The sequence below is a fragment of the Styela clava genome, chromosome 8 (genome assembly GCF_964204865.1).
Source record: "Styela clava chromosome 8, kaStyClav1.hap1.2, whole genome shotgun sequence".
Lineage (NCBI taxonomy): Eukaryota > Metazoa > Chordata > Ascidiacea > Stolidobranchia > Styelidae > Styela > Styela clava.
Genome location: NC_135257.1, coordinates 5,650,087 through 5,663,658, shown reverse-complemented (window position 1 = coordinate 5,663,658; position 13,572 = coordinate 5,650,087).

The window sequence follows — 13,572 nt, the reverse complement described above, 5'->3', positions numbered from 1 at the left end:
TGAAAAAGGTAGAAGGGATTAAATTTCTACACAAAGAACAGTAGGCTTCTATATTTATATACAACCCAATAAAAAATTTGACTATTGTCGAAAAAACTCAATTGCTAATTGCCAAAAACTATTAAAAACTAGAATCTATTGCCAAATTAGCCACCTGTAATACAAGAATCCTTACATCTTAAAAACAAATTCTATGACAATTTAAATTTGCGAGGTAAATTCATATCACAATTCAAATTATGACCAACCAAGATAAGGAAAATAGATTGTACCAATTACTGAACTCTATTTACTTCAGAAAACATTCTAATAGGCCTATAATTTGATTTAATATATTTGGCATTTTGTACAAACTCGAAAAAAGCTGAATGTTTTAATTACCTGAATATGATTGAAACACACATGGCCAATAACAAACGACACTACTTGTCCAGAGATGAATTAAATTTAGCCTTCAGGAATATTATTATATTTTACTTCAAAATTTTATGAAATTGAAATTTTACAATTTACAAAATCCTTATTTGGAATATTTTACCCTGGCAGGTATATCTACATTTCATTTTTTTTTTCACAATTGCAAAATTCATAAAGAAGTGATGTGATAGTGTCTAACATAGCAACCAATTGTCTACATCTATATCGGGAATTTCTCGTATGAAGTGTACAGCACGTCATTTCAGATTTAATATAATCAATAGCAGTATCAATAAGATTAGTTCTATTGATGTCACCTAATAAAAGGCACCCAAAGTCCCTATGATAACATCATAAATACTAGGACAAATTATTTAATAAAATGCCCTAGGCAAAATTCAACTGGTAATAGGACTGGATACTAAATGATATACCGGTATTCGGTAATCTTTTTTCAACAGACCATAAAATTCAATATAATACATGGATATAAACTAACAAATACTGTAACTTGTTGGTACAGCTTAGTAATAGATATATCTATAAATTTAAAAAATGCTCCCACTTGAAATATACAAATGAGTAGACTAGACTAGAGACATTTTTATCAAAAAATAAGGTTTTGATTACCTAATAACTCAATATGCAAATTGTTTCAATAGCAATTATTCTAAATTTTGGCTAACTTTTTATTTGAGTAAAATTTATTTAAAGGTTTTTTTATGTATATATATAATAAAATACCTACAAAAATATAACATGAAATGATGGTTCATGACATAAATTTGCATAGACTTGTTTCAGGCCTGGCCTGATTAGAAATATTAAAACTACTTATGCTAAACATGAACATGATCTTTGATACAGCATGTCATGTTATACCACATCTATAAACAAGAACTTCTAAACAACATACCTACCTCACCCAAAATATTATCGAATGATTTAGAGTCAGAAAAAAACTCCTTAACAATCATATCTAATTTGATAAAACAAAGTCAATAATAACAAAGCACAATGGAACTAAACTGAGAACAGCTCTGTTCAACTACCTTTTGCCTTCGATCATATTTGTTCAATAGCTTATTAAAGATCCAATCTCACTTGATGGTATCAAACTAAATACTACTTGAAAAAATTTAATACCGGTACATAGTTTTTTTATTCATATTTCAAGATACCACCCCAGTAAACATAAATCAAAAAGAATGGGGAATATAATAATTATGAGAACTTTCCCAAATCAAGAGAATTATTTTTTAAGCCAAATGCTACAATGTAATAAATACTGAATTGAAATATCATATGGTAGGGTATCTGTAATTAGGATTGTTCAGCAACCAACAATCTATTAATCTATAGAGAGCAGTCCATGCAACACAAGACCTCTAGAATTTTTTTCGAAATAGTAGTATAAGGAGTCAACCTTGAATAAAACACCAAACAATAATTTAATGTAACACAAAATGTAAATAGTGCACTGAAGTACTCATTTCAGAAGCAACTCTAGATCTCATAATAGGTTTGTTTGAGTCGTAGTTGCAGCTTTCTATTGTTGAATGTAACAATTTTTATTTATCAAATATATTCATAATAAACGGCAGGAGCTATATTTATCAATTTATCTTGAAGCACCTGCAACATCAGGTTCATCTATTTTCACTCTATATTTTTTTTCCAACATTCACTAATAACAGAGACCTTATATTTGTATACACAGATACAAGGGATGACTAACAAAAAATCAAATAGTAAGATTAGGCAGTGGCTTTCAATTGAATACGGTTTGGAGACAAATGAGGCATGATCATCAACAACATGACCTAACAAGGGGAGAAATTAAAACAAACAAAAAAACAATTTCTTATATTTTCGTAATATATATCATAATATGCAGATTTATTATTAATAATTCAAAGAAATAATCTTGTTGCAAGGAAGAAATAATGGGGAAGTCAGACATATCTAATCATAACAAAGCAGATATATGCCCGACTTTAAAATGGGCTAAAATCAAGTTTATAAAAAAAAGAAATCACTTTTCATTTCAAGCATCTGAGAGGATGATCAAGTTTAAAAATGTCGCTATGTGAACTTCAAAGGTATTGGTCAACTAGCTCTTCCGCAAAGAAAACAAATGATTGATTAATCCTAAAACATGCAATTATTCGATTATTTGAATTATTCGATTAGGTTTCGTTTCAAGTTTCTTAAGTACAACAGCAATATTATTTAATTCAAGCATTTTGTTATGAATGAGCACACACAATTTTAGTTTGAAGCTTCATCATAAGTTTCCAATTATGTCAGTGTAACTAATGCAGTATTAAAAATTAATTGCAGAAATATGCCAGTAAGGCAAACTTCCAAGATTGCAAGACTCACTCACTTCCAAAATTGAAACACACACAACACATCACATCTTTGAAACAACGGTGCCGTCCAAATTAGGGGTCTCGTGTAGTTTCGTACCTAACGTACTTCTAGTAGGCGTAGCATAACAATTTTTTGACATGCCAATCCTAACCCTCACCTGACTAGGCCATCCAAAAATTACGTCACTACGACGTCACAATCACGTCATAGAGCTTGCCAAATACTCGTACGATCGCCCGAAATAGAATCGGCGCCGACGATAAAGGACTGACGTCAGCGACCTCTCTCCTATCGGGATCGCTGCGACGAGAAAACGAGAGAAATGGCTGTTCGATTTCGGGTTCTCGTCTGCGCGTCTTGGATGACAGTTCGCATAGTTTGAAGGGCTCTATTACGTCACTGTGACGTCGTAGTGACGTAATTTTTGGATGGTGTGGTCAGGTGGGGGTTAGGATTGATATGTAAAAAAATTGTCATGTTACGCCCACTAGAAGTATGTTAGGTAAGAAACTACATGAGACCCCAAATTAGTAAGACTTTTTTTTGATGCATATGTTGGTCTGGTATAGTTTAGTACCACAAGTGCTTCAGGTGAGAGTCACATAACCATTTTTGCAAATGTTATCCGTAACCCCCTCTTGACTACGTCATATGAAAATTAGGTCACTGAAACGTCACAATCATGTCATAGAGCTTGCCAAAGTGTAGCTAAGATTGCCCGTAATCTCGATCTCAATAACCCCAACGATCTCCTTTACATCGGGAACGTTTAGGTAAGAAAACGAGAGATAGTATGACTTTGTACACGAAGTAGCTTGCCAATTTCGGGTGAACATCTACCAGTCTACACGTTTTAAATGGTGGCTCATATATTTTGGCAGCCCTATTGCGTCACTATAACGTTGTAGTGACATATTTTTTGAATGGCGTAGTCAGATGGGGGTTAGGATTGACATATTCAAAAATTGCTATCATCTGCCCACTAGAATAAGGGTGGCTTACCCACTTTGCGGCCACGACTTATTTGCGGCCATCAACTTCATCGATCTAATTAATGCCGAAAAAATTAACGAACCGCGACGATATTTCTTATTTGCGTCATCCAAAAATAATGTCGCAACAACGTCACAGTGACATAAAAAGGCCCTTCAAACTATACAAACTGTTAGCCAAGGCGCGCAGATGATCGCCCAAAATCAAGCAAGCTGTCTCTCTCGTTTCCTCTCTGGCATTATTATCAAATTTCAATTCTTTATATTCAAAAGAATCCATGTCTTCATGTTTACACATAACAGAAAGACTGTAAGAAATTCATGAATTCAAGTAGACTAGGCGGCTACTGGGCTAAGCCTACCAGAAATTGTCCATTTTTTTTTTTGGCAAATAGAATTCCAGTGCCAAAATGCAGAAATGGAATTTATTATTTTTGTCTAGATGAAAGCGAATCAAAAAATTTTATAAGTCAGTACCGTAAGTTCCTGTACCTCAATTAAAGTACATTTTACATTGCAATTACTGAAATTATTCATGAAGCTCAGTACTAGACCCATCTTCCCGTGCAAATTCTTTTACTTTCGTACTGTTGCTTCTTTTGAGGCAAAGTAATCATAGTCTACGATAGTGATACCGGTACCGGTACATCATACCAACCCATAGACTGACAGGCCCAAGATTACGGTACCGGCACCGTACTTGAAGATTTGGTGACCGGTGGGTGCCGCAGGTATTAGCCAAATGTGTGTGGGTGACATGGCTGCAAAGTAGCTACAACCGCATGTTGGTCTGCCAGTAGACAAGCAAAAAAATCTTATTAAACTAAATCAGTAAATACTACAGTAGTAACAAGGCTCCACCTGTAACCAAGTAACAGGAACGGTCGAGTGTCGAAACGACAGCGGCCGACACATTCTCCACAAAAGTCAATGTTCGCAGGACGACACCCCTTGTAGGAGTCAAAACCGCTTCTCTCCGGCTACTAAAGTGGCTATGTCCACCATGTGCTCACTAAAATGGATACGTCCGCTATGCCGCTACTAGACTGGATTTTAGGATAGGATTTTACATATTTATCCCGGGGGAGAGGAAAGCCGATAAGACGGCTTATCCATATGGCGAACCACGGCCTCTCGTCCGGTTACCATTCCAAGTGGGGTATGGGATTAGTTTTACTGTATCGTTTGTTTTCGGAAGCATGGACTTGATGGTGGAGGAAGCCGTAACCGACCAGCGGTTACGTGAACCACCAAACGACGGCGAGGAGTCCAGCAATCCTCTCGCACATAACTATCCCTGCATGGGATTCGAACCTGCGAACCCACGCAGAGTAATTAGAGGTGCGGTGGCGAGCGTATTCCTGACGCTTAGCCCGTTGAGCCACTCCGCCGCGCCTGGCTACGTCCCTACTAAAATAGCGGTGTCCGCTTTGTCCATACTAAAAAAGCAGGCTATGTCGGCTATATACACCTACAAAAATGACTATGTCCTTAATGAAATGAGCATGTCCGCTATGTCATCATTCAAAAATTATTGTCGAATGCTTGCGTTGATCTTGAGGGTGAAGATTTAAAGCAGGAGTGTGCAACATTTTTTGTTGGTGGGCTATATAACCAACTTCTGACATCTAGCTGGGCCATTCAAAAAATTCAATTTCTTTCGGGTACACAATGAATTAACAAATTCTCACCACGAAAAGGCTATAGCTTAGTCTTACAGTGATAATGGCAAAAAGACGAAAGCCTTAAAATTATGGATTTTAACCCGTGTGTGCGCTTTTTTAAACATAAACTGTCAGGTTATAATTTGATGCTTAGTGGGAAAATATCTGAGTGTTTACAAGGGCCACACTTATTGTCTTGACGGGCCGGGTTATAGCCCGCGGGCCGCCTGGGCCGATTCGTAGTAGGCTACCGGTATTCACCAACCAAACTTGGTGAAAGGTCCTCTGCCCATTTAAGCCCTGAATGGCTGGATGTTTGTTAACCCTATGACCTCATAACGGCGTCTAACATTATAAAGGAAGAGTTTGATAGCAGACAGTACTAGGGTTGTGATTTCGGAGCCAGTTTTTGAAATCTCGGTATTGAGTCGTATAATCCCGGGCACCGATCATGCGCTTAGATTTTGCTCGCCGTTCCACGTTACGCCGTTACATGTATTATCACTATTTCGCAACTTAATTCATTTTTGTTACAATTCAATATATTTTCCCTTTTCTAAAATAATTCAATAGTGTTATTGTCCGCACTTGCAAAAGAAATGAAAGAGGCAAACAAACTGTATTTCATTACAACAATTAATTATTATCGCTTATAACACTAAATAGGTTGAAAGTTGTTATAAACAATTTTCACTGCTGGACGTATCTTTTCACGTTACGAATGTCGTGCAAGGCCCGAGCGTAATTTGATGGCAAAGATCATAGCATTTTCTATTTTGAAACGCTTTTCAAACTGCAGAAACTATCCGAAAAAGATAACCGTTTTTTGTGTTCGATATATGAAATAATCGTCAATTCCACTACGTTTTCGTGAAGTAGTGCAATTTATTAAATTTATGAAGGTTGTATTAAGTTTCATTGCATCAGTGTTTGGACTACCACACGTTTCGTCAAATTACTGGCGTAATTACAGATCGGGTGGGCAAAATAGTATATTTCATCGAATCGATTAATTTTAACGAATTGTCGAATATCGGGTTGAATTTGGGATTTTTCATTCCGATTCTTATCTTTTGGGTCGGCTTTGATCTTTTTGTCACCGTTTGTGAATTACCTGTCTTAATTTTTAGCTAAAAATATTATCATTTCTGACGTCGGAATGCGGATATTTTTGAAGACGTTAGTTAGCCTTCTTAATTTTACTTTTCTACTGTGGCTGTTTTATTTTCGTTTTAAATAGTGAATAAAATCCCTGCGAAGATATTGCGTAAATCCTGAATGCTATTTTGAGTTTAAATTATGATTAATTAAATAAGTCGGTCATAATGGCAACTCTACTAGTCAAATAATAGTTCCTTGGTAAAACGATATTTCCACTTAATCTTAGTAGTGGTCAGTGGCGGCGCGTCAATAGGGCCAATCGGGGCAATGCCCCGGTTGTTTTTTCGGTATAATAAAAAATATTCGAAAATAAACCTCAATATCGGTTGCACAGACTGTCTACACTAGCCATATTCTCCCGACATGGTTCATTTTTCGCTCGCAAAGCCTTCGCCGAACGTCGACGGGGCGACGCCGATTTTGCCCCGGTTGCTCATTGTATATCGTATTCTCTCTTTTATCTTCCACTCGCCGCGTTTGTTTTCTGTTTCTTTTACTAAATCATCGGGGCCGATCGGGGCTAGCCCCGAAATTATGACGGCACAATGCCGACGTTTCTTACAACAACGTGTTGACATATTCACGCATTCCTTCTCGTTCGTTGGTTGCTTGAAGAGTTGATAGTTTCCTCGCCTTCGTTTTTGTCGCTTGTTTCGCTGTTTGAATCAGTTAGAGACCTTTAGTCCATTTGTTTTCGATTTTCCACATTCCTTTTAAGCTCCTTACTTCTTTCCGGCTTCGCATTTCTTAGCCCTAGACCTCATAATGAATAAGGTTGATGCACTACTTCGCACTCCGTTTTCGCAGCTGCCGCTGGAACAAAAATTAGAGGTACAACGTCTTGGGCCTTATCAACCAAAAAATTGTTCACAGGAACAATCCCATGACGGAGGAAAGCGTCGGCGTACATTCTGCGCAGAAACTTGGTATAAAAAACACGAATGGTTGTGTTACAGCGAGGACAAAAATGCACTTTTTGGTTTTTATTGCCTACTTTTTGCTACCGCCCGTGACTCACGTTGGTGTAAACTTGGTTTTAGATATCTTAAACATCTTTCCGAGCGTGCCAGGGATCATCAATCTTCTATGGAGCATCTGGACAATGCAGTAAAATACCGAACATTCGGAAATGTTAATATTGCAGCAAAGTTGGATGAAGGACGCGCGGTTTCTATTCGTCAGCACAACCAAAACGTCGAGAAAAACCGCCATGTTCTCGGTGGATTGATAGATGTTTTGAAGTTCATTGTTTGTCACGAGCTGTCCCTCCGTGTGCACGATGAACGGGCTGGCTCTTCTAATAGAGGGGTATTTTTGGATATGGTGGAATACACCGCATCCCCAGATGCCAGGGATCATCAATCTTCTATGGAGCATCTGGACAATGGAGTAAAATACCGAACATTCGGAAATGTTAATATTGCAGCACAGTTGGATGAAGGACGCGCGGTTTCTATTCGTCAGCACAACCAAAACGTCGAGAAAAACCGCCATGTTCTCGGTCGATTGATAGATGTTTTGAAGTTCATTGTTTGTCACGAGCTGTCCCTCCGTGGGCACGATGAACGGGCTGGCTTTTCTAATAGAGGGGTATTTTTGGATATGGTGGAATACACCGCATCCCCAGATACAGTATTGAGAGATAGGCTTACCATAAATCTGAAACAAAAAACCGGGACGGTGCGATTTGGCAAACAATCGGTCGATTGCCAGTTTTGATAATATTGGAACGTCTACCATGCCATTGCGGGTATATACGGCTGTAAATCTCTACTGATCATTAAATGCGAAAAAACACAAAAAACTAGTTTGTATTATTCATTTAGTTTAGACCAAAAGTATTTGTCCGCAGATGGAACCTTTCTCAAAAATTCTTGTTTTGATTTTGTCATAAAACTGATAACAAGAGACATCACATTAAATTTGCAGGTTACGGAGAGGTTTTATATTTTCTTCTGGCATTCTGCACTTGCTTTCGGACCAAAATTTTTTAACAATGGAGAAAATCCTTTCAACAGATGCCGATGTTCCGGAAAACAAAATCAACTAATTCGCTGCAAATTCGAAATGCTAATATTTCTGTTAGAAAAAACGTTAAACATCTCTGTCCACTTAATTTAACCGGCGAAGTAAGCCAAATTGCATTTGAACCATGCTCAGATAAATATCTCTTTATCAGTATTCGTCGAAAAGTGCATCGCTATTCAAAACCTGATCAGCTAACCAAACATATCATTTATCAATTTTGCAGACCAAACACTTCAGTCCAGTTTATTTCACTCTTCAAATTTGTCCATATGTGTGGCCTGGCAGCATTGTAGGCTTCAATTATATACGATAGACATTTCTCGTAAAAATCCCAAACATTCTTTTTAAATACAGTTACGTCAATTTCGACAGAGCGTTCCAAGGATTCCAGAAGTACAAGTGATTGCGACGAAACCAACAGACTTTATCTTTTTTCCTGCAAATTTAGCTTCACCTGTGACAGAATATTTGCAACATCTACGGCAGGGGTCGGTAATCTTTTGTCGCCCGCGGGCCAAAATTAAGGGTTGCGAGTCATTGGCGGGCCGCACATATTTTTAAAAAGTTGAAACTGAACGGATGATATTTTTTATATTAAAATCAAGCAGTGATACATATCTCGAATAGAATATAGATTTATTTCCTCATTGCATCTCAAAAAATTCCATTTGAATATTTTCAGCGCCATTGAACCCTTTGCACTTAGCATCAACTTTTCTGCGTTTTGTTGCCATTCGAGTTTGAAGTAAATCATCATTAAATTCAGAGGAGAACAGCGGAGCAATGCACCGACTCTCATTTATTTCTGGCTGAACGTGCAAAATCAGCAAATCCGCTCATCAGACAGCGGACATCAGAAATTCTAACTGTGTATATTTACAAGTTAATGCAAATTAAGCCTCAAAAAAATTTGAAATTAATTTAGAGGTGCAGTCAAAACTTTGGTCATGAATAGCAGTGTGATAGGCAAATGTCGGCTGCCAACGACACAGAATCACCCGAATTTGTTATCGCAAAATTGGTCAGTCGAGTCGATTCCTAAATGTTTTGTGCTTCCTGCTTTGGATATGATCGTTGACATCTGAACGACCGCCATGACTAATAGAAAAACAGATCTGCAATGCGTACAGTGTACCTTTCCTCCTTCAGTTTGCTTCAAAAAAGGAAAATCTTTCTTCAACTCATCAGAAAACTTGTACTTTCTTTTTGGCATTTCGACAACCTAACGACATTGCAGTTAACGCCAGAAAACGCATTAAAACATATACCAATTGTGACATAACAATAGAGCGATTTCTCTCTCCGAACTAGCAAAGTGTGTCGCAAAACAGTGGTAAATGGGCTGTCACCGTTAAAAAGAAAATTGTGATAATAATGAACATAATTTTTTTACCCATGAAAGCCGTGCTGACAAACCGGGACATTTGATTCAACCGGCCGGGACGCCGGGACAGCTTGTCAAAACCGGGACTGTCCCGGCTAAACCGGGACGTATGGTAAGCCTATAATGAGAGATCATCTTGATGCTGCAACTGTTTCGAAAGGGACATCTAAGGATATCCAAAATGATTTGCTCGACTCAATGTATAAAATTTATTTACAACATTTGGCTCTGGAAATTGAGAATTGCCAGTTCCTTTCGATTCAGTCTGACGAGACAACTGACATCACGTGCGTTTCCCAACTGGCTGTGATTTTTCGGTTTGTGAAAGATGGTAAACCTACCGAGAGATTTCACAGCTTTGTACCAATCGTTGATCGCACGGCTTGCGGGATATCGGCTGTACTGAAAGAAGTGTTACAGCCTTACAACGCGAAGTCAAAATTGATAGCTCAAACTTATGACGGCGCGGCAGTCATGAGTGGGTCGAAACATGGTGTTCAAGTTTATATAAAAGAAGATTTTCCTCATGCGCATTTTTTACATTGTTATGCACCCCATTTTAACCTCGTTATTAAAAATATGTGTCTTGATACCCCTCTCGTCCGTATATTTTTTGCAAATGTTTCGGGGTTTTCTTCATTTTTTTCCGTTTCGCCGAAGCGCTCTGACCTCCTTCGCCAGATATGTAGCCGCCGTCTCCCAGCTTGTGCACCAACACGTTGGAACTTCCAATCACGCGTGGTGCAGGGCGTGTCCGAAATTAGGTCTGAGCTCATTGAGTGTTTCAATGGCATTCAGAGCTCTCCGGTTTGGGACGAACGCTCTGTGAGGGAGGCGGCAGGTCTAAAGCGTCTGCTAGAAGATGGTGAGTTTTCATTTTTTCTCGCTTTTTTCTTCACAATATTCTATCACGTGGATGTATTATACGGCGCATTGCAGCCAAGGCTAACAGATGGAGCGTCTGTGCAGTCGTGTATTTCAGACTTCTGCGATGCTGTATCTGGTATCCGAGAAACAATAAAATACGACGACACATGGAGTGCTTCTTTACGCCGCGGGCAAACAACGCAGCGTTTGATTGTGTCTGCAAAGGAATGCTGTGACATTCTGGTGAATCAAATAGGCGATCGTCTGCGCACTGAACACCTTGCCGCGTTCTCTTTGATGAACCCCAAAAATTTTTCAAAATTTGCACGTCAATTTCCCATCCATTTGTTGGCTACTGTCTCCAAATTTTACCCCATGATAAACGTGGGTAAATTGGAAAATGAATTGCGATGTATATACACCAATCAAACTTTTTTGAACATCACATCAACTTGCGCGCTCTATGGGTTCCTCATAGATAACACTCTAGTAACTACCTTTGCGGCGTCTGCAAAATTTCTGGACATCATTTTGACGACGCCTATTTCTTCCGCCGACGCAGAGCGAACATTCAGCACGCTGAAGCGTATTAAAACGTATCTCAGAAACACAATGAAGCAAGATAGATTAAATTCCTTGGCTGTTTTATCCATTCACAGAGACGTTATTTCTGGGATGCATGACTTTAATCAGCGCGTTATTGAGCATTTTGCTTCCAAGAAACCGCGGCGTGTTGCATATATGTTCAAGCAGTAGAAGTCTAGCAGCATATATATCTATGAGTGAGCGACGCATGTTCTTATCTTTGCATTACCTTTCCTTTCTTCATAGTAACGTTTTAAACCTTATTTTAGGTTTTGTCTGCTTTCCCGAAGTTTCTGTTAATATGTCATTGTATTTATCTGGGTAAATATTGCCTTTCCGTTTGAAAGAGGTTTCAAAATAAACTATGTCTATATTTATTGATCCCTTGATTTGGACCGGTTTTGAAGACACTTTCTTATCGTTAAAAATTGTCGCTTTTGCCGATTGGTTGTTACCGATGGAATGGTTTTTATACTCATAAAATGATGGGAGAACTTACAGCGCTCATCCTGTCCCCGTAGATGGGGGTGACTTGGTCCAGCAGTAGCTTGCCCCGGTTGTCAAAATGACCACGCGCCGCCACTAGTAGTGGTATATATTTACGGTCTGACCAAGGTCTGGCTGACCAATGACATTGGGCTGACTCAAACTGTAAGCGTGGATGACTTACATTATTTGGCTTTATATTATTCGATTCCGAACCTGCAACGAAACTGATTGTAGTGTTGAAACAATTCATCTTTACTGCTTGTTATGCAAAACTGTATGTGTTGGCTATGCGCATTGCAAAAGACACTTCGAGAAAAAACATGTGAGAAGAGCCGTCGTATATCAACATTATAAATGTCCGAGATTCAAACTAGATGATCTAAGACAGAACAATATTAACAACCACGGGTTCACATGGAAATCACGCAGTGATTACTAAAACTGAACGACGCCTGGGAGTATGCAACAGAGGATCTGTCGATTTTCAATAATGATTCCATGAAAAAAAATGATAAAATAAAACTAAATCTGAACGAGGCCTGTGTGAATACACCAGACCTGACGATCACCCAAAATTCAATATTGAATCCATGAATCAACATCAAACCCAAAATAGAGATCAAGATGTGCTATTGGAAAAATGACCACTTGTCCAGTATGCAGAAAGGAAATGTGCTCAAGAAGGAAATGTGTCTGGAATGAGTCACAGTTCGTTGGAAATCATATTACAGTTTTTCAATCCATAGTTCTTGTTATTGAAAAAAACTGTAAGCTTATTTTAATTGCATCGAGTGCAAAACTTAACAGTTATTTCAGCCAACTTTCTCATTTACACAAAGTCGCTTTGAAAATTGTAATAGATACCTAACAAATTAGTAGTTGACGTAGCCAATTTTGTAGTAACATAACAGACATAGCAAGCATCGCCATTTTGGTAGAGACATAACCATTTTAGAATGGACATACCTTCTTTGTGAGGACATAGCAATTTCAGTACGAACATAGCCATTTTCACAGAGACATGGCCATTTTGGAAGTGACATAGCTTTTTTGAAATGGATATAGCCATTTAAGTAGGGCCATTGCCACTTTAGTTGGGACATAGTGGGCATCGGCATTTTTGTAGGGACATACTCATTTCAGTCCATTTTACTAGAATCATAGCGGGATCATTTTAGTAAGGACATAGCCATATTAATAAGGATTTGGCGGACATAGCCATTTTAGCAAGGACATAGCGGAAATCGCTACTTTGGTAGGGATATAGCCATTTTGGAAGGAACATAGCGAAATCGTGAATTTAGTAAGGATATAGCCATTTTAGTATAAACACAGGAAACATAGCCATTTAGGGTGTACATAGCTATTTTAGCGGAGACATATTGTATATATAGGCTTTGGTGTACATAGCCTTTTTAGCGGGGGCATGTGATTTCTACCGTAGTTGGTGAAAGAGTAATTTGGTAATACATTTTTGGTTTGTTTCTATGATCACATAGGCTATATCTTTAAGAGTATTTTTTAAACAATAACAATAATATTTGATTAGTCGTTTTTTGTATAATCATGGACCTTTCCCCGAGCATCGACTTTCTTGTTTACTTCGTGA